This window comes from Leopardus geoffroyi, chromosome C3 (genome assembly GCF_018350155.1).
Source record: "Leopardus geoffroyi isolate Oge1 chromosome C3, O.geoffroyi_Oge1_pat1.0, whole genome shotgun sequence".
Lineage (NCBI taxonomy): Eukaryota > Metazoa > Chordata > Mammalia > Carnivora > Felidae > Leopardus > Leopardus geoffroyi.
In genome coordinates this window covers 106,732,729-106,752,318 of record NC_059338.1, presented here as the reverse complement: position 1 = coordinate 106,752,318, position 19,590 = coordinate 106,732,729, and the positions used below count along the sequence as shown (strand labels likewise).

At 45.1% G+C, this 19,590-nt stretch overlaps 1 long non-coding RNA gene across 1 annotated transcript in view; it reads right to left on the bottom strand.

Moving 5' to 3' along the window:
* The window catches only part of LOC123585654, a 152,917-nt gene that overhangs the window by 32,651 nt on the left and 100,676 nt on the right, over window positions 1–19,590 (bottom strand). The window contains exon 5 of the long non-coding RNA XR_006706345.1: window positions 4,845–5,005. This is a non-coding gene — a long non-coding RNA (uncharacterized LOC123585654). The remainder of the gene's footprint in view (window positions 1–4,844; window positions 5,006–19,590) is intronic.

Genomic DNA, 19,590 nt, shown 5'->3' with positions numbered 1-19,590 from the left:
TGATAATTAGAAAAATATATATTCAAATATTTTTAAAGAGATAGATGGCTTCTTCAGTCCTCTACAGTTATCTGTTCAAGCGGCTTCTGTGATTTTACATGAGGAACCCGAGGCTCGGGTTGGTTGACTTGACCAAGGTCGCACAGCTAAAAAGCCAAGGAGGTAGGTCCTATACTGAGTCTCTCTGCCTCCAAGCCTCTTTCCTCTAGGCCACACTGATTTCCTTGTGATCCCTCACTTAAAACCATTGATTTATTTGTTTGCTAATTTAAGCTCCTAGCCTAGAGTAGGCACTGTTTTAGGACTTATGCATAAAAGGATACAAAAAAAATCTATATATCCTGCCTGGTGGGTCAGAGAAGGCTTACAGAGCAGTAGCATCTGAGCTAGGCCTGCCTCTCCTGATTAAGCCAGTAAATCCCCTTTTTGACAGAAGTTACATATCATGAGCAATGATATGTAACTTGCAACTAAAAGTTTCCTCATACATGTTATATGGATGTAGCAGAATTTATTAACCAATCTAATATTGTTGGACATTTAGGTTGTTTCTAAAATTTCACTATTAATAATATTATGATGAACCTTTTGTTTTATTTATTTATTTAATTTTTTAATATTTATGCATCTTTGAGATGACAGAGAGAGACACAGCGTGAGTGGGGGAGGAGCAGAGAGAGAGGGAAACACAGAATCTGAAGTAGGCTCCAGGCTCTGAGCTGCGTCCGCACAGAGCCTGATGTGGGACTCAAACTCACTGACTGCGAGAATATGACCTGAGCTGAAGTCAGACGCTTAACTGACCGAGCCACCCAGGCGCCCCTATGATGAACCTTTTTAAAAAAGATTTTATTGGGGCACCTGGGTGGCTCAGTCGGTTAAGCGTCCGACTTCGGCTCAGGTAGTGATCTCGTGGTCCATGAGTTCGAGCCCCACGTCGGGCTCTGTGCTGACAGCTCAGAGCCTGGAGCCTGTTTCAGATTCTGTGCCTCCCTCTCTCTGACCCTCCCCCGTTCATGCTCTGTCTCTCTCTGTCTCGAAAATAAATAAACGTTAAAAAAAATTAAAAAAAAATAATAAAATAAAAAAAATAAAAAAGATTTTATTTTTAAGTAATCTCTACACCAAACATGGGACTCAAATTTACAACTCTGAGCTTAAGAGTCACACGCTCCACTGACTGAGCCAGCCAAGTGCCCGTATGATGAACCTTGTGCATATGCCTGTTTGTATACGTGTCTCAAAGCATCGAGGATACGTCTTTGATCTGTTACCATGTTGCCTTCCAGAAAGATTTGGATCAATTACTCTTCCGCCATAATTGCAAAAGAATGCCAATTTCTCCCCAGTAACCTACTTCCTAATTGCAAGGCCCTGTATAAGGATCAGGATAATATGCATAAAAATACTTTACAAATAGTTATTAAATTTTTACCTATTATCAAAGAGCTTTCCTCTTAAGAAGGGAAACTATTATGTTTTGGGTGCTTCCTATGTGCTGGGCACTATACTAAGAACTTCCCATGCATCATGCTTTTTAAACTTCGTTACAACTCTTTGAGAAAGGGACTATTTTTTATTGAAATATTAACTGACATACAATATTCTATTAGTTGCGTGTGTGTATAACACAGTGATTTGACTTTTGTAAACACTGAAAACAGATCACCACAATAAGTCTAGCTACCGTCTGTCACCTTACAAAGTTAATTCAGTATTATTCACTGTTCTGAAAGGGACTCCTATTATCCCCATTTCATAGGGGAAAAAACCGAATTGAAGTAATTTGTCCAATTTGCAAAGCCAGCATCGGAACCCAGATCAGTCTGATTTCAGCTTCTCACTCTTACCGTTGCTTATGTTAAGCGGAATGTCTAAGTATGAAATAGCGGGGGCATCAGACACATAACAGTTAACGATACTACCACACAAAGTTAGGTACTAGGTAAGTTATACAGATGGCTATGTAAGGTAAATGTGTGCCTTAGCTAGGGTGACCCAGCCCCGGCTCTCGGACGGCAGGTGAAGGTGAAAACATATGTAGCCTGGCAGATAATACTCCTCAAAGACATTTCTCCCTCGTTTCTTTTCCACTGCCAGGCACCCCCCAACTCAGTGTGGGCATCCCTTCCTCACCGAAGACGGTGCTGCGGATCGTCCAGAACTTCCTCATGTCATTTTCATCAAAATTCCCTGGTTCATAAAAAAACTCAGAAGATGTTAAGATTCCTACTTGTTCTTGAGTCGTCGATTATTACAAGTCGTTGATTTGGGTAATAACTATTACCCAAAAAAGACTAGTTTTTTTTTTTTCCCTATCTACTCCCCTTGTATTTTTATTCAAACCAAGAAGCCTCGCTTAATTATAAAAGTAATTCATTTTCATGCTACTGCAAAATGAAAATATGAGTCAAATACACGAATTACATCTCTCTCCTTTTAGCAGCTATCCAGGTACTTTGAAAACCGCTCACAAGTCTTCGGAGACAGTCAACTGGCTTCCGGTCTCCTCCCAGACTGGTGCTCAGGTGCCCACGTCCCAACTTAGGGCTGTCAGTTAACACAGATCAGTCTTATCAGGCTGTGGGCCTGAGGCCTTGGACACACCTGCCACACTCTCATGTCATCTCTTTGGGACGAAGGGGGGTGAGCTGCCCACGTGATGTGCGACTTTGTAGCGTCCTGGTAAAGAGATACAGGGACTCTACCAGTTTACCTAGATGACCTGAGGTCAGCTTCTATATCTGTTTCCTCATCTGCAAATCGGTGAAAAATTACATTCTCGGGGCCTTTGTGGGTATTAAATGAGACATTGTATATTAAACTCTTCGCCCTGTGCTCGGCACATATTGTGTTCAAAACATAATTGTATACGCGGCTTCACACTGGGAACAAGAAGGGAAAAGATGTCCTTCCAAGACCCCTGCCTTGAACCTCAAACAGCTCTGCCTCTCCATTCCCTGGGCTCTGTATTCCTCTGAACCTTTGGGAAGCGGAAGGTAGCAACGAAGGAGACCACACCACCTCTTCTAACACTCTCAATGCCATCATCACAGATCCAAGCTCTGCCTCGCAGCTCTCCTCTACCTCAGCTGCCTGTTTTTGGCTACTACCTTTGTTCCTGCTTATATCCTGCATTTTCCCCGAGAGAAAACCCAGAGGCATTCCTTGTTCTTCCTCTCGCTTGGCCTTTTGCACGGCTACAGTGCGAACAACAGTTGGAGTTGCAGGATTGAAGAAAAATAATGAAAATGATGAATTCATACCCATTTGCACATTAAAAAAACCTCTGCTTTCATCAAAGCAGAAGGTGAAAGAACATTCCTCATCTGCTTCAGGTTATTTAAAGTTACATTCTTATAACAATAGAGTTAATAAAAGATTGTGTACAATTCACTCTATTTTAGGCCAGATGTTCACAAAGCATGCTCTATAGAATACCTGTTCAGAAGAATGTTAGCAACACAACATTAAAGAAAATCCCTTGCTAGCAGAACATGGGAAAAGGTGGGCTAAGCAAAATTTAAATTGTAGGACTCTCTCAAGGCCACAAGATCAAAGTGCACACTGAATCTCCAATGGGGGTTATGGTGTGTGATATTTTCCAAATTGGACTTCAAGCTCTGTTTTTGAGGAACATCTCAGAGGACTTGCGTTCTTCTCAACCCACTTTGGAAAACAGATACAAATCCAAGGAAGATCACATTTAATGACTGTTCTAGAAATAGAAGTGAGGCTGAGAATGATATACTTGAAGATAACCAGAGAACCTGTCCTTCTGTTGCCAGACAACAGGAATTTAAGAGGAAAGGGAGGGTAGTGGTTAGTCCTCCACCAAACTGGGGCAGTAGATTTTGGGGACAAAGCAGCACCTTTGTAAAGAGCTCTTTTGCTCTGGACAGTTGTCACCGAAGGGGAAAATAAAACATGCCCTGAAAAGAACGTATGCTACATAAACATGGCATGGTAGAGGGCAGAGGAGAATGGTGTGGGATATGTTGGGGGGAGTACATTCCTCTCTTTAGCTTTTTGGGAATATGGTAGAATTATGCAAAGGAACTAAGCCAGTGCCAGCGATTATTAAATAAAAGGTCCAACCATGTATTTCTGCAACAAGTATACAAAAATCCCAACTTCTTCGACCACATGGGAAAAAAAAGAAAACTAGGAGTGCTTCGGTTTTGCCTCACTTAGACTTATAACCACTACACCTGAGTGACTCATACTTCTCTCCCTCCCTCTCTACGTATCAGTCATGCTACTCCTGCTCGTGAGGCCTCTGTCCTTGGCCACCGACTTCCCCCCCACCTCGGTCTCATCCCAACCTCAGACAGGACATATCCCTTGGTTTAGGGCTATTTCACTTGCCTGTGGCAACAAACGAACAAATGTATTGGTGCATCGCACTGAAGAGCTGAAGAGGAGTCTGGGCTCAGGCCCAGCGTGAGCAGCGTGAGGGGGCCTCAGTCAAGGTCGTGAGGACCCAGGTCTCTCTGCTGCATCTTTTGGCTCCACGCTTCTGTGTGCTGGCTGGCTCCATACTCGAGCTCCACAGCTTGGCCAGATGGCTGCGGCCCCCCATGCCCGGCAGATACAGCGCTCTCTTCCCCAGAAGTCCCTGCAGTGGTCACCACTGAATCTCATTGGCTCTGGCTGGGTCCGGTCGCTGAGCCAACATAAGCGTTCCTATCTGCTCCTTGACTGACCTTGCCCTCCCTCGAAAATTTGATGAATTTTTCACTCAGTGATTAATGTCCTATTGCCTCTGTGTCTTGGTGAATTTCCCTATATTTTAAACAAGATACAAATTATTCTAACAAAATAGTAAGAGTTATAAATGATACCTGAATAGGGTGGATACAGGTGGTTCGGGGTCGTGAAGGCCTGGCCCTGGAGGCACTGCCTGGATGGAAGGCACGTGAGAGTGATTCTCCACGACGGTCCAGATGGCATTAGGGACCCTCTTCTCCCTCCGCGTCCTGAAGGAGAACAAGGGCGCTGGGCTCTGTAGATCAGAGTAAACACAGGGTCTTGGGTCAAACGAGCAATGTGGGAGAAGCAGACTCTTTCTTGTTTTAGTACCTTTCTCTCTTTTTACCTGATCTTTAGAATATTCTAAAGCGTTCGGCTTTACTTTTCAACCATTCCCTGGTGGTTCATTATAGGATTAACCAGGCCAACATGCATAATCCACTGGTGTGAATTTTGTGGCTATGGTTATGTTCTAGACTCTCTTATGTTCGGTTCTGTGGCAGAAATACCAGACTCTTGCTGGCACAGTACCAATACCGGTAATATCAGGACCCAAGCTTCATCTGGCTGCTGTCTCCCCCTACCCCACACTTCTCAACTCACCAGCGTCCTTCTGCTTCACCCCAACTCTGTCTACCTCCCTCTCAGCCTACCCTGTCTGCTGTGCATCCCTCCAGGAGTATAAAATAGGGTCTCACTTAGAGGTTCCCCGGCTATCAGTGACAGAGGACATTACACTATCCCTGCGGCCTTTGCAGTTAAGGCCTCGGAGAGGTGGGCGGCCCAAGACCCTCCCCATCCCTCCATCCCATTCCTCCTGCTGGTAGCACAGCATGTAGATAGACATGCTGGGCTCCCCCACACCCACTCTGTCCCGTTGCCTTAGCAACGAGACTGAGAAAGTTGGGTTTCTTGGTATCCAAGGTTACACTGTGCTCAGACGACTGCTACATGTACAAATGGATCTCTAGTTCGGTGAGAGGTTTTAACTGTATACAGGTGGATACGAGTGACACAGCGAATCTGGGTCTGATCACAAGATTCCCTTTCGTTTGTGTAACTAGAACTCAGGGTTATCACTAGGATCACTTGCAATCAGCAGAAAGAGCTGCTTTCTTTCTTCCCAGGAGTAAGGAAAGTGGGTTCTTAAAGGCAGGGGTGAGAACTGGGGCGAGAGTTGATAGAAAGGGAGGGTCAATGTTATTATTTACTTTTTATTCAGTCATGTGAATTTACAAAAGAAGAGGACCCTGCATCTTTGCCCTTTACAGTTCATAGCCCAGGGTGTTTTTTGGGGTGGTCCCACAGACCATCTCCCCCAAGACAGCCGAAGGTCAAGCTGGTAGTCAAGGGACACACATAGCTCACCCCAGATACTCCTCTGAACAGAGGCAGCAGGCCCTCAAACCCAGAGTCTTTTGTTGCCTCAGCCCTGCTCTGCCTTCCCTGCTCTCTCCTGCCATTGGGGGGGGGGGAAGCTTCTCTGGGCCCAGCTCTACCCAGGTTGTGGCCTCTCAGCCAAGCTCAGCCACACAAGCGTCCCAGCTGAGTTCCTGCAAGGAGGAATGGCTCCATGGGCCGTTGGATCCAGAGTGCCTGTCTTCTAGCTTGGCTCATGACAGACAGCCCTTGATGGTTTCCAGAGCAGTTCCACAGACATCTCATGCGATGTTGCAAAAATCCAAGGAGGAGGAAGGTACAGTTTATCCGGCCCATGTTGCAAGTGAGCCAACAGAGACTTTGAGCAGCCCACTTAGTAGTGTGGGCCTGGCGCTTGTGGCCTGGGGTCCTCCTCTCCCTATCTCTTAGCCCCATGACCTGGGAACGTGGTCCTGCAGAAGGCAAATTTGCCATCCAGTTTTGAAGGAGATTTTGCAGACCCATTTTACTTGGCATTCTCTCAGAGAAACTAGAAGAAATTAAAGGCAACCCCACCAGCTCTAGTATTAAAGTTCTCAATAAAGAAGTTCATGGTCAGGGTGCCTGGATGGCTCAGACAGTAGAGTATGCAGACTCTTGATCTCGGGGTTGTAAGTTTGAGCCCCACGTTGGGTGTAGAGCTTACTTGAAGAAATAAAATCTTATATAAAAAAAAAAAGAGTTCATGGCCACAGTGACAGTATTTTCTGAACTAAAAAACAGGATATGTGGTCTTACCAATGGTTCTTGCTAATTTCAGAACTTGGTCTTATGAAAAAGAAAGCTCATCAGATTTAAATCTCATTCAGTTATACATGTAACCAATTGCCATCAGTGGAAAAAATAAAATGACTTGGATCAGGATTATCCCAGAAAGTTGGGGCCAGTGTGGCTGCATTGATGATGCTGTGAGGTATGAAGCCACACTTACTTATTTTTTTAAATCCACATTCTTTTTTTCTTTCAAGAAGATTAAGGTGATTTATAAACAACTTCTATTAATCCTTTTGTGAATACTGAAATCAAGTTTAATAGAAATTGATCACTACAGGTTTCTTCTAAGAAACCTGGCAGGATTAATATTTAAGAGGAACCGCAGAACTCTGATCATTAACGATACTCTTTTCAAAAACTCAGATTAGGAAATTAGTAAAGTCAACAGTTCAAACATGGAAAAAAAGTGATCTTCGATTAATGTCATGATCCATTTTTCTTTCAAAACTTTTAAAGGAGGGGCGCCTGCGTGGCTCAATTGGTTAAGCGTCTGACTTCTGCTCAGGTCACGATCTCATGGTTCGTGAGTTTGAACCCCACATCAGACTCTCTGCTGTCAGCATGGAGCCCGCTTCAGATCCTCTGTTCCCCTTCTCTCTCTCTCTGCCCCTCCCCTACTCGTGCTCTCTGTCTCTCTCAAAAATAAAAAATAAACATTAAAAAAAACAAAAAGCCTTTAAAGGAAACTTTATCTTTGTTTTCAGGGTTGTTGTTGTTTTTTTCTTCTGGTTTCCTTTCAAGGAAGTTTCAGAAGGATTTAAGAAACATGTAGGTCAGGCAAATGTCTAGAATTTTGAAGAATGAGATTATAAATTCTTTGCCACCAGATCTTTCCTCACAAGAAAAGCTGGTGACAACAACGTGCCAGGGACTTTATTTTATGACAAATAGAAATAGTGAAGTTTTAGCATTAATTTGAAAAAGCTATGCTCCAGAAACATGGAAACACAGCAGCCAAATCATTTCTTAAAGGTTTTAAAATTAATAAAAACCTAATTGCAATATAATTTTATTACATTTTTATATTGCTTGTAAAATTACAATTCCACAAATATGAAAACAGGCTTCTGTTACTTGACTGTCTCATTTTATGCTGTTCTTGGGACAATTTATCCTTAAATATAATACTAAGCAGCTTTAAGTTGCCTATTTTACAACATCAACAAAATTAAGCTCCCTGTGTCTTAACCTGGAGTATTTTACGAGAAAATATTCTTCAGATTCAATAAGTGTTTTATGGATTTAAAGGGAATCGAAATAGAGTCGCATGATAGTTTTTTTTTTTTAAATAAGATTTGCATTCTCTGTAGGTGACTATAAAAAAAAAAAACAACCCAAAATTTAAACTCAGAACCATACATACGGAGGCTCCTTAAATACACGTTTGTTCTTGCTTGATCTTAAAGATTGTCAATTACCCACCACCACATCTAGTTCATTTGCAGCCTCGTGCCCAGGGGCTTAAGTTTCTTCCCACTTCGGAGATGCCCTGGGTAAAACCTATTTACACAAATATTCAAAAACTCGCAAAGTGCGTACAAGGATAGCTGCCTCTTCCCTGCATCTGACGGGTGTTAAGGATTTTCCACCCTGAGCAGTTGAGACACAGTCTCTTCGGGAGTCCAGGTCTGAGGTAATGAATCCACTTACTGGAGACCGATACACCAGAGAGAAACCCGGTACAAAATGGATCCAAGTTGAATCAGATTCCCAAAACAGCCACCAGATTTGCCCAGATTTGACTCTATGACCGACACAACCAACAGCAGTTGAAATGGGTCACAAACACAGCTTGTGTGACAAAAGTGACCAGATTTTGGGCACTGCACCAAGACCTTTCTTCTCCCTTTCTTCTCCTCCGCACTTTGTCTTTGGCCAGGCTACGCACCAGCACAATTGGACCTTTGTTCCACGGCCCACCCAATAGTCAGTGGGGCTTCCTATTCTTGTGTTTTTCCTCCATCTGCACAAAAACCAGCCCTCCTCCTACCCTCTAAATCAAGATTCATGCCGTGGGCAGCAGCTTTTGCTAATAGAACTTGAACTTGAAGGATGAAAGAGGACACAGAATTGAGTTGCCTTTTGAGGGGTTAATTGAACTTAATCCCGGATGGAATGAATGGCTTGAATGTCACTGCCCTCCTCTTCCCGTCCCCACACTCCTGCTCCCAGTGCTGTGATGCTTGGTTCCTGACACGCTGTCCTAATGCCAGCTTCTTCACAGAGACTTTGCACAGCACATTTGTTCTCTCTGATCTGCACTTCCGAGTTCAGCCAGTTATTTGTCCATGAGCTCGACACATTTACTGATCTTTTACCGTGGGCCAGGCATTGTGCTGGGATGCAAAGATCCATTCATTCAACCCATTAATTATCAATATTTGTTAGGCTACTATTATGTGTTCTAGATGCCAGTTACAAAGCAGAAAACACAGCTGCCTTCATGGGGCTTATAATTTATGGGGAGTGTGGCAAAGACAAATTTACAAATTACATATATAAATTATATACCATGTTAGGTGAGTGCCTGAAGAAAAATACGCCTGGGAGAGTGATAAAGTGTTGGATAAACTTAAAACTGAGGGGGCGGGGGGGGGGGGCGCCTGGGTGTCTGAGTTGGTTTAGCAACTGATTCTCGATTTCAGCTCAGGTCATGATCCCAGGGTTGGGGGATGGAGTCCCAGGTTGGGCTCTGTGCTGAGCATGCAGCCTGCTTGAGATTCTCCCTCTCTCTCTCTCTCTCTCTCTGCCCCTCTTCCCTGCTCACTCACTCTAAAATAAAATAAAATAAAATAAATTAAAATAAGGTGGTTAGGGAAGGGCTCACTGTAATGATGAGCATCTACAGATGTGTGGGGCAGAGCCCTGTAGACAGAGGAATAGCCATGCCAAGTCCCTGAGGCACAAGAGTGTTTGGAAAGACTGGTGAGGCGCCAGTAATGTGGCTGGGACTGCGTTAATGAGGGGGAGAATAGTGGGAGGTGAGATTGGGAAATAGGTAGAGGCAGATCATATGGGCCTTACAGGATGTGAGAAGCACTTTGACTTCTCAAAGAGAAACGGGGAGCCATCTGAAGGTTTTAGGGCAGAGGAGGGACATAATGTGCTGGGGTAACAACTGACTGGCTGGGGGATCGGGGGAGGCAGAAGCAGGAAGATCCGTGGGGGCCCCCGCAGTAGGAGTGACAGACCGATGTTGGGGAGCAGGCGGGGTGGGGGGGGGTGTCCAGGTGGTAGGGAGCATTGGAAGTCCGGATATATTTTGAGGATGGAGCTAATAGGATTTGCTATGGATCAGATACGGGACGAGGAAACAAGGAAAAGAGGTATGACTCCGGTTTTAGGCCTGAAATCTGGAACAATAAGAACGAGACGCAAATACGTGACTTCAAAGAGATGGCTAATGAGGGCCCTCGTGGCAGGAGCGCCTGCTGTCCCAGCATGAGGCCGCGGGGAAGTCGCCCGGTTGCCTCGGAGCAGCCAGGGTTGGCTGGGGCCTGGGGAGGGGAAGGCACTGCACCAGGGTCGGGGTCGCCAGGCGGCCGAGGCGGAGAGGATGTTGCAGACTCAGAATCCACCAGGGGCCTGCTGCTCAGGGGGTGGTGGCTGGGCAAAGCAGGAGTGGCCACCAACGATGCCCCGGTGCTGCCAGACCGACGCGACAGACCCTAGCCATCCTTCCGCGGTTTGGAGAAGCCAGGCCCGCCTTTCACCCCTTCCGGTGCAGGGAGGACCACGTGACAGTCCTGGCCAATGACACCTAAGCTCGTGTGGGTGGGGTTTGCGGCAGAAACGTGCTCCGCCCTCCCGAGGCAGGAGTCCCTTCGGGCCGCTAGGGCGGCTCGGGCGGCTCTGGCGGCTCTGGCTGCTTCCGGGAATTCAGACGCCGAGTGCCAGCAATACGCGTGCACCTTCGAGCTGGCAAACCCACGTGCTAAGTCAGGAGGATGTAGAGGGAAGGTGGAAGAATGAGTCTTGATGAGGGTGAGCTGTTGCTCCCACTCTGATGGCCTGCTTCTAGACCTCTCCTAGGTGAGGTCATGAAAGGTCTTTGCTTGCGGAAGCTCTGTTAGTTGGATGTTCTGTAAGTGCCCAAATCGTTCCTAAGTAATGGAGCCAGAAGCCTTGCAGACCTTGAGAGTTGCTCCAACTTGTGGGCGATGGGGAACCCGCTGAAGGGTTTATGGGGGAGTAATGTGATCTGATTTCTACTTTAGAAAAATATGGCAGCAACATGGGAGCTGAACTAGAGACTGGAGGCAGGGAGGCCCAAAATGCAAGAGAAGGACCAGAGGTGTGGAGGGCCCTGTGTGCCAAAAGCTGGAAGACTCTTAACCTTGGGCACCTCTTCCGCGCCTTCTCTAAGGTCCCTCTCTACTTGTGGGAGAAGCAGAAGGGGCAAGAAGAAATTTCTCTAATCATTGCCTTTTCTTTCTGTAGAGATTTCAATGCTACATAACAAATTAGCACAACTATAGCAGCCTACAGCCACACGCATTCATTATCTCAGAATCTCCAGTGGGGTCCGAAGTCCGGGTGTAGATGCGCTCTCTGTTCAGGGTCCCACCAGGCTGAAATCAAGACATCAGCTGCGTGTGATCTCAGCTGGAGCTCAGGGGCCACTTCCAAGTTCAGTTAGTTGGCAGAAATCAGTACTGGGTCTTTTAGGACTGAGGTTTCTGCTTTCTTGCCAGCCATCAGCCAAAGAAGCTCTCAGCTCCTGGAGGTCTCCCCGGATCCTTGTCATGTGCCCCCATAAGCAGTTCTCAACATGGCAATTTGTTTCCTTCTTTGAGGCCAGTGGGACAAATCTTTCTTGCCAGTGCAGCTAAGATGGAAGTTGTATGTAACACAAAGGAATCACAGGCATGACTATCCCATCCCATTCCCAAGTCCTCTTCATATAAGAGAAGGGGATTAGACAGAGAATATATACCAGGGGGGTGGGAATCTTGGGGACCATGTGGAATTCTGACCACTCTACCCATTATTCTCTTTTCCTCTCCTTTGCTCCTGCTCTCTGCACTCATGTGGGACCTAATCTCTATGTAGTTCCTACCTCTAGAAAAATGTAAGTCATATTTTGGCATAGGAAGTTTCTTGTCAAAAGGGAATTTGAAGTGAATCAAAGGAACCTGACTAGAACTAAACCTCCCTCACTGGCCAATATGAAGTCCATTAGATTCGTTTGCCAAACTATAGTATTCATTGTGTTCTAGGTATTGCTGTTGAATGATTTATATACACGATGTTATTTGATTCCCTCAACATCTGTTTGAGAGGAGCATTGGTGTCCCCATTTTACAGATGAGGAATTTGAGACTCGAAATGGAGGCACTCAGGCTCACACAAGTGGCAAGCTGGGGAGGCAAGTCTTTTCAAAGGCCTGCTCTTCACCACCATGCCATATTACCTCTGGCTGTCCCTTCACCAGTATGTGTGTGGTGGCCTGGGGGTGAGAAGCAACAAAGGCACCACTCAGAATGACATTCCTCCATTGCATTAAGTAGAAAACGCACCATCTTCCAAAGTTATACACATCCAGTGCCTCAGATGGGTTCCTTTGGCTTCTCTCTGTGATGAACAGCGTCTGACATTTTCAAATCGGCCTTGACACATCCTTATCAGAAACACAAATTTGAATGAAAGAAGAATTTTAAGCCTCAAAAATCAGAAAGAAGACTTCTCAGCCTGCTTTCTGTTCATGAAAGGATTTGGGCCTCTACCAGTAATCATTAAAATGTTGAGACCTCAATAACTTCCCAATCAAGTATGAGGTAAATAAGTGTCTAATCTACTGCCCAGGAACTTTATGATTGTGTTTCACGGACTGAGTATTGGGGGCTGCCAACTGGTTGAGATGGAATATTCCATGCAGCAGTGCAATGCATCCGTCTCTATGGAGGCTCCAAACGGGGGTGGTATGAAGACATATTAAACTATAGGACCTAAGTGCTGGTTTATAACTTAAAAGGAATTGCATTTGTCTTCAAGAACAATAGAGAAGCTTTCAACCAATTGAGTCAAACCCAAGAGAGACTTGTAAGAAACGTCTCATGGAGGCGAAAATATCTCATAGGTGATTGACTATCACTGAAAATCTCATTGAGGTTCTAAAAAAGCCGAATGCATCCATTATGGGATAAACTGTGGACTCGACTCATTGCAGTTGACAATACCTCCCTGCCTCTACTTCTGACACCGAGCCAGTCTGTCTAAGGAAAGGAGGGCCATCCTTTTAGTCATCTCAAGGCAGGAGCCACTGTGGCATCTGTGGAGGGCCTGGGGCACAGCATTAACATCTCCTTCGCCCCTAAACATGGGTACATGACCAGAGACACTTTGAGACCCCAAGAAAGAATTAGGACATGCCCATGTTTCCCATGCCCCACAAATGAAATCTTAGCCCTGGGCTGTTTTGTGATCAAACTGTCTTCCATGTAGACCTGGTGAACATATAACAAACGTCCCTTCCACTTCCCCCAAGGTAATGGAAGTAGAGTTTTGACTTCAGCTCTACCTTGCTATACAGCTTCTTCTCTTCTTCCCTGGGCTTGTCACTTTCCAATGCATTTCTAACAGAAAGAGCCAGGGAGACCACTGTGTGTTTTCCTTAAATGAGAACCAGCACGGAAGTATGGGATGAGGTGGCAGTGACTCGTGTTTGCCCTTTGCTAAACCAAGTGTTTAACTGACTTCTTATTTAGTTACACAGCAGGTTGGAAATCCTTGTTTACGACAGTATATTATGCTCTTGTTGATACATTCGATTAAACCTAGTTTGATTTTCTATGATAAACATTACATTTTTTGCAAAAAAGTGAATTTTATCCTTAGTAAAAAAAATGGCACAGAAATAGACAGGTAGAGCAATGGAATAAGAATAAAATAGAATAGTAAAACCCAGAAATAAAGCCACAATTTTACGGTCAATTAATCCTCGACAAAGGAGGAAAGAATATACAATGGGAAAAACAGTCTCTTCAACAAATGGTGTTGGCAAAACTGGACAGCAACATCCAAAATGATGCAACTGGACCACTTTCTTACACCAAGCACAAAAATAAACTCGAAATGGATTGAAGACCTAAATGTGAGACCCCAAACCATAAAAATCCTGGAAGGGGGCATTGGCAGTAATGTCGTTGACATTGGCCGTAGCAACATTTTTCTAGATAGGTCTGTGAAACAAGGGAAATAAAAGCAAAAATAAACTATAGGGACTATATCAAAATAAAAAGTTTTTGCACAGTGAAGGCAACGTCAACAACAAAATCAAAAAGCAACCTACTGAATTTGCAAATGACATATCCAATAAAGGGTTAGTATTCAAAATATATAAAAACTGATACAATTCAATACCCCCCAAAATGAATAATCTAATTAAAAATGGGCAGAAGACATGAATAGACATTCCTCCAAAAAAAGATATACAGATGGCTAACAGACACATGAAAAGATGCTCAACATCACTCATCATTAGGGAAATGCAAATCAAAATTACAGTGAGATATCACCTCACACCTGTCAGAATGGCTAAAATAAAAAAAAAAAATAGGAGAAAAATCGTGTTGGCGAAGATGTGGAGAAAAAGGAACCCTTGTGCACTACTGGTGGGAATGTAAACTGATGCAGCCACTCTAGAAAACGGTATGGAGCTTCCTCAAAAAGTTAAAAATAGAACTACTCTATGATCCAGTAATTACACTATTGGGCATTTACCCAAGAAATACAAAAACACTAATTCAAAGGGATACATGCACCCCTGTCTTTATTGCAGCATTATTTACAATTTCCAAATTATGAAAGCAGCCCAAGCGTCCATCATTTGATAAGCGGATAAAGAAGATGTGGTGTGTATACATACAATGGAATATTATTCAGCCATAAAAAGGAATGAAATCTTGCCATTTGCAATGGCACGGATGGAGCTAGAGTATAATGCGAAGCAAAGTAAGTCAGAGAAAGATCAATACCTTATGATTTCACTCATACATGGAATTTAAAAACAAAACATAAGAGCAAAAGGGGGAAAAAGGAGAGACCAACCAAGAAACAGACCCTTAACTATAGACAACAAACTGATGGTTGCCAGAGGGGAGGTGGGTAGGGGGATGGGTGAAACAGGTGATGAGGATTAAACAGTACGCTTATGATCGTGCGCACTGAGTAATATATGGAATTGTTAAATTACTATATTGTACACCTCAAACTAATATAACACCATGTTAATACTGTAATTAAAATAAAAATCTTAATAAAAAAATAAAATTGGGGCACCTGGGTGGCTCCGTTGGTTAAGCGTCCGACTTGATCTCAGCTCAGGTCATGATCTTGCGGTTGGTGGGTTCGAGCGCCGCATCAGGCTCTGTGCTGACAGTGCAGATCCTGCTTGGAATTCTGTCTCTCCTTCTCTCTGCCCCTCCCCTGCTTGTGCTCTCTTTCTCTTTCTCTCTCTCTCCAAATAAGCCAGTAAACTCAAAAAAAAATTTTTTTAATTAAAAAATAAAATTAAAAACATTTATTTATATCTTTAAAACAAATCAGAAAGAAGAGACTGTGTGGGGGTTAAATCCAAGGCAGAGCTTCCAGCTTTGAGGACTTACATAAATTTTGTCTAGAAATCAATGGAGCATGAATAGAAATGCTGACCTACCCCAAACAAAGCACACACCTTCCCTGGGCCAATTGCCCAGATCTTTGCATGGGCCAGTGATGCCTGGGCATTGCTTCTTCAGAATTTAGCTCTTGATTTGTTGCTGCCAGGATTCGGATCAAGGCTTACAAAGGAGGCAGGAAGCTATCGGCACAAAATGGCCACATTGCTTTGTTTTAGAATCTTTGTCTACACACGTGGGTGAAGAAAGCACCACAGAAAGCCTGGGAACGTGTAAGGGAAGCCACTTAGTACGGTGGTAAAGATCATGGGCACTGGCCCAAGTCCTTGTGTTTAAACACCTGCTTTGCCCTTTAATAGTTGTTTGACTTAAGAAACTTTTTATTATTTATTTATTTAAAAAAATGTTTTTAATGTTTATTTATTTTTGAGAGAGAGTGAGAGAGAGAGAGAGAGCACGAGCAGGGGAGGGGCAGAGAGAGAGGGACACACAGAATCTGAGCTGTCATCACAGAGCCCCATGCAGGGCTTGAACTCACAAACTGTCAGATCATGACCTGAGCTGAAGTCAGACGCCTAACCGACTGAGCCACTCTGGCAGGTGCTTCTACTTAAGAAACCTTTTTAAAAAGTGATACAACTTTATTTCATTCACTGTTACACTACCACAGTTTAAATATGAGTACCGATCTCTCTGTTTCGATTGAGGTGTTATTGACATAGACCAGTATATTAGTTTCAGGTGTACAAAGTAACGACCCAATGATACGTATATGCTGCAACATGATCACCACAATAAGCTAACATCCATCACCTCACAGAGTCACACATTTTTTTTTCTTGTGACCAAAACCTTCAAGTTCTACTCTCTTCGTCACTTTCAAATATGTGACACAGTATTTTTAACTATACTCACCGTGCTGTACGTCCCATCCCCATTTAGGGAAGTTTTTTTTGTTTTTTTTTTTTTTTACCCTCTCTGAGCCTCAGTTTCTTTATCTGTAAGCTGGACACGCGAAGACACCCACCCGTGAGAGAATTTAAATGAGATATGAAACCGCCTCACCCGGGGCAGAGACCCTGCCCCCAGGAAGTGTCTGATAAGGGATGATGGTTGGTGTTTCGCCTTTGCAGCTGTTCTGGTCTGCTCGGCACTGTCCGCCAAGCTCTAGCAGAGGTACCTCCATGCCCCGGTGGCAGCTTAGTCAAATCGCAGGCAGGAAATGGCGCATCTTCTTTTAGGCTAAGCTCCTAACCAAGCTAGGTTAGGGAAGCCCTTAGCACGAGAGGATGTTCAGAGTTCCACTGACAGACGCACAGGAGAGTGGGGGGAAGGGATCTGGGAAGAGAGGCCAGCGCCTGTGAAGGCCCGGCGATGAGACACGGCGTCTTCCTAGTGCTCCGCGGTCTGTTGTTACTGAAACTTAAGTCCTTTACGTGTTTCCCGCCCTGGTGTCTAGAGGAATGCATAACACAGAGGAGTGTCGCCATCTACGTCACTTAGAGATTTAAGCGTTTTGAAAAGTTTGTGTCCGTGTATGGGAGTCATACACACACACACACACACACACACACACACACACACGCGCGGAGGCAACATTCTCCAAAAGTTCAACGATAATTCTTGTCTCAGGAATCAGGACCTGTTTCACAAACTGTGACCCTAGGAGGAAGCCCAATGCTTCTCAGATGCAGGGACCCTGGGAACAATCCTCCCGCTGCATATTTTAAAGCAGCAAACCTGTTAGCTCAAAGTCTAGGCACTGTGGTCAGCAGTTTGCCTGCATGACGTCAGTTATGCCGTTGTCTTTATCCATTTCCCCTCAACTCAGGCTGTAGGCCACTTCCTGTAGACCTGGAATGTTTGATGGGCAGATGGACCTTATAATACCCTGCCTAACTCGGAGACGGGAGATACTGCTGGCTTGTTGCTCTTGTTGGGGAAGCCTGAATGGAGGCTCTTTGTACCCATGGCCTTGTGACCCAGAAGGGACAAAGACCAAAGGGCCGGCCACCCTGGTGAGGGGGGACAGAGCGCTTTCAGCTTTGGGGCATGGCAGCTCTTCCTTTCCGGCTCTTTGATTCCGTACCCATATCGTGTTCAGCCTTGTTTGCATCCTGTCTCTTTCAAACTATGCCACAGAATGACACCATCTGCAAACAAAAGTATCTTCCCCTAGATCTCCTAAGAAAGAAAGAACGCAAGCAAGAAAGCAAGCAAGCAAGCGAGAAAAGAAAAGAGAAAAGAAAAGAAACAAAAAAAGAAAAGAAAGAAGAAAGTCCTACGTCAACCAAATGAAAACCAGGGCAATGTCAGTGTCCTTGGGCCTCCAGATACTGTAACTTATGGGCAAAAATAGCTGCAAAAGGAATCACAGATCCCTCCGGCCCTGATGGCCTGGATCAGGCCAGATGGAGACCACAGGCTCCCCCGCAGGGCCAGGCCTGTGGCTGGCCAGACTCACCTGCCTGCCCCTTTCCCCAGGTACCATTTTGAAGCCTGGGTTTCTCTGCATTTTTATTCTCTTCTCTCTGGAGTCTGCTGTTCACACGCAGGAGTTACTATGGTAATGGAAAAACCCTGTTGTGTTAGAAATTTTGTAGAAATATAATTTAGGCAGAAGCGTGAAGCTGGTGTGTTTATCTTTTCATGGGGATGGCAGCCCAGATTCTGAGTTTCCAGGGGAGCTGGAAGAATTCAGGTCTGAGCACAACTGTCCAAACGCCCGGGAAGTGGGTCATCGCCTGGGCTGGTGGACTGGAATGGACCATCCGCCAGGCCTGGGGGAAGCAGGGAAGGCCTGGCGTGGGGCAGAGGACAACACCCTGGCCTCACTCCCTTCAGAAAACTGTCAGCACTCCAGGTGTGCTCATCACCCGGAAGAATCTTGTGAATGAATAAATGAGGATAGGGCCTTATTTTTAGTTCGTTCCCCAAGCTTCCCCTTCTCCCCTTATTAAGGGAGGAGGCTGGGCTGAGACCTCCTGAGAGCAGAGCCTAAAGCTTATTTGGGTTTTGCCCCTTCCTCCCCTGCTCCCCATCTGGCCCCAATCCTAGGCTCAGTAAATGCTTATGTTGACTTAACCCATAGCACTGAGAACAGGACAGACAGATTTCATCAGTGATGCGAGGAATAGAGTGGACAGCCCCTTCTGCAGAGATTTAACTGAGCAGAGTTCCTAGGACAGAGCAGCTTTGAGTTCTCATGTGAGTCTTGAGACCTCTCTCTACAGGGGTGAGCCTCCCCATCTCCCCCAGACAACCCAGGGCAGTTCCTGATGACCTACTATGCAGAACCTTTCTGTGCCTCACAGTGTGACGGACCGGCTTATCGGCCCCGCCTCCACTACTCCACCCCTTCCATTGTGTTTTGAAGCTAATTATCTTTTCCTCTGCTCTGCGGCATAAACCACAGGGAGGTGACTTAGGTGTTCACACTAGCGTTTTATCAGAATCATAGTCTCGTGGAATGTAAGCACTGCCATGGATCTGAAAGATCATCTGGAACCATGAGCGATTCACAATCTTTTTTCCACCCAGCCCTCTAACAGGATGAAACACACTTCGACCAGGAGGAGGAACCCTTCTAAAGCGGTGATTCTAACTGGGGGTAGGGTGGGGGGGGGGGTCACATCTGGAATCGCAGAGGGCTGGGGGAGGTACCTGTCAGGTTTGCTTTGTGTCATCTAGAAGGCAGAGGTCTGGGGGAAAGGCAACACAGGGCAGATACATTTTGATAAAGGTGACCAAGGACAGCCTGAACGACACAGCTAGAAGCAGTCCCGAACCCCCTACACCCCATGGTTCTGATATCCCTTTGTCTGTGCCGAAAAACACCAACCAAGTTAACAACTAATTGTTTAGATGTGGGAAGCCAGGGAGACCCAATGATGGGAAGCAACCAGAAACACACAGAAAAAAGACAATGCTTTGTGTCAAATTCAGGTCCCTGACTCCCAACCCAGGTTAGGATGTAGCACAGTACATAGCTGCCTAAAAAGGACTATGCTTTCTGAAGGAGAGGAGT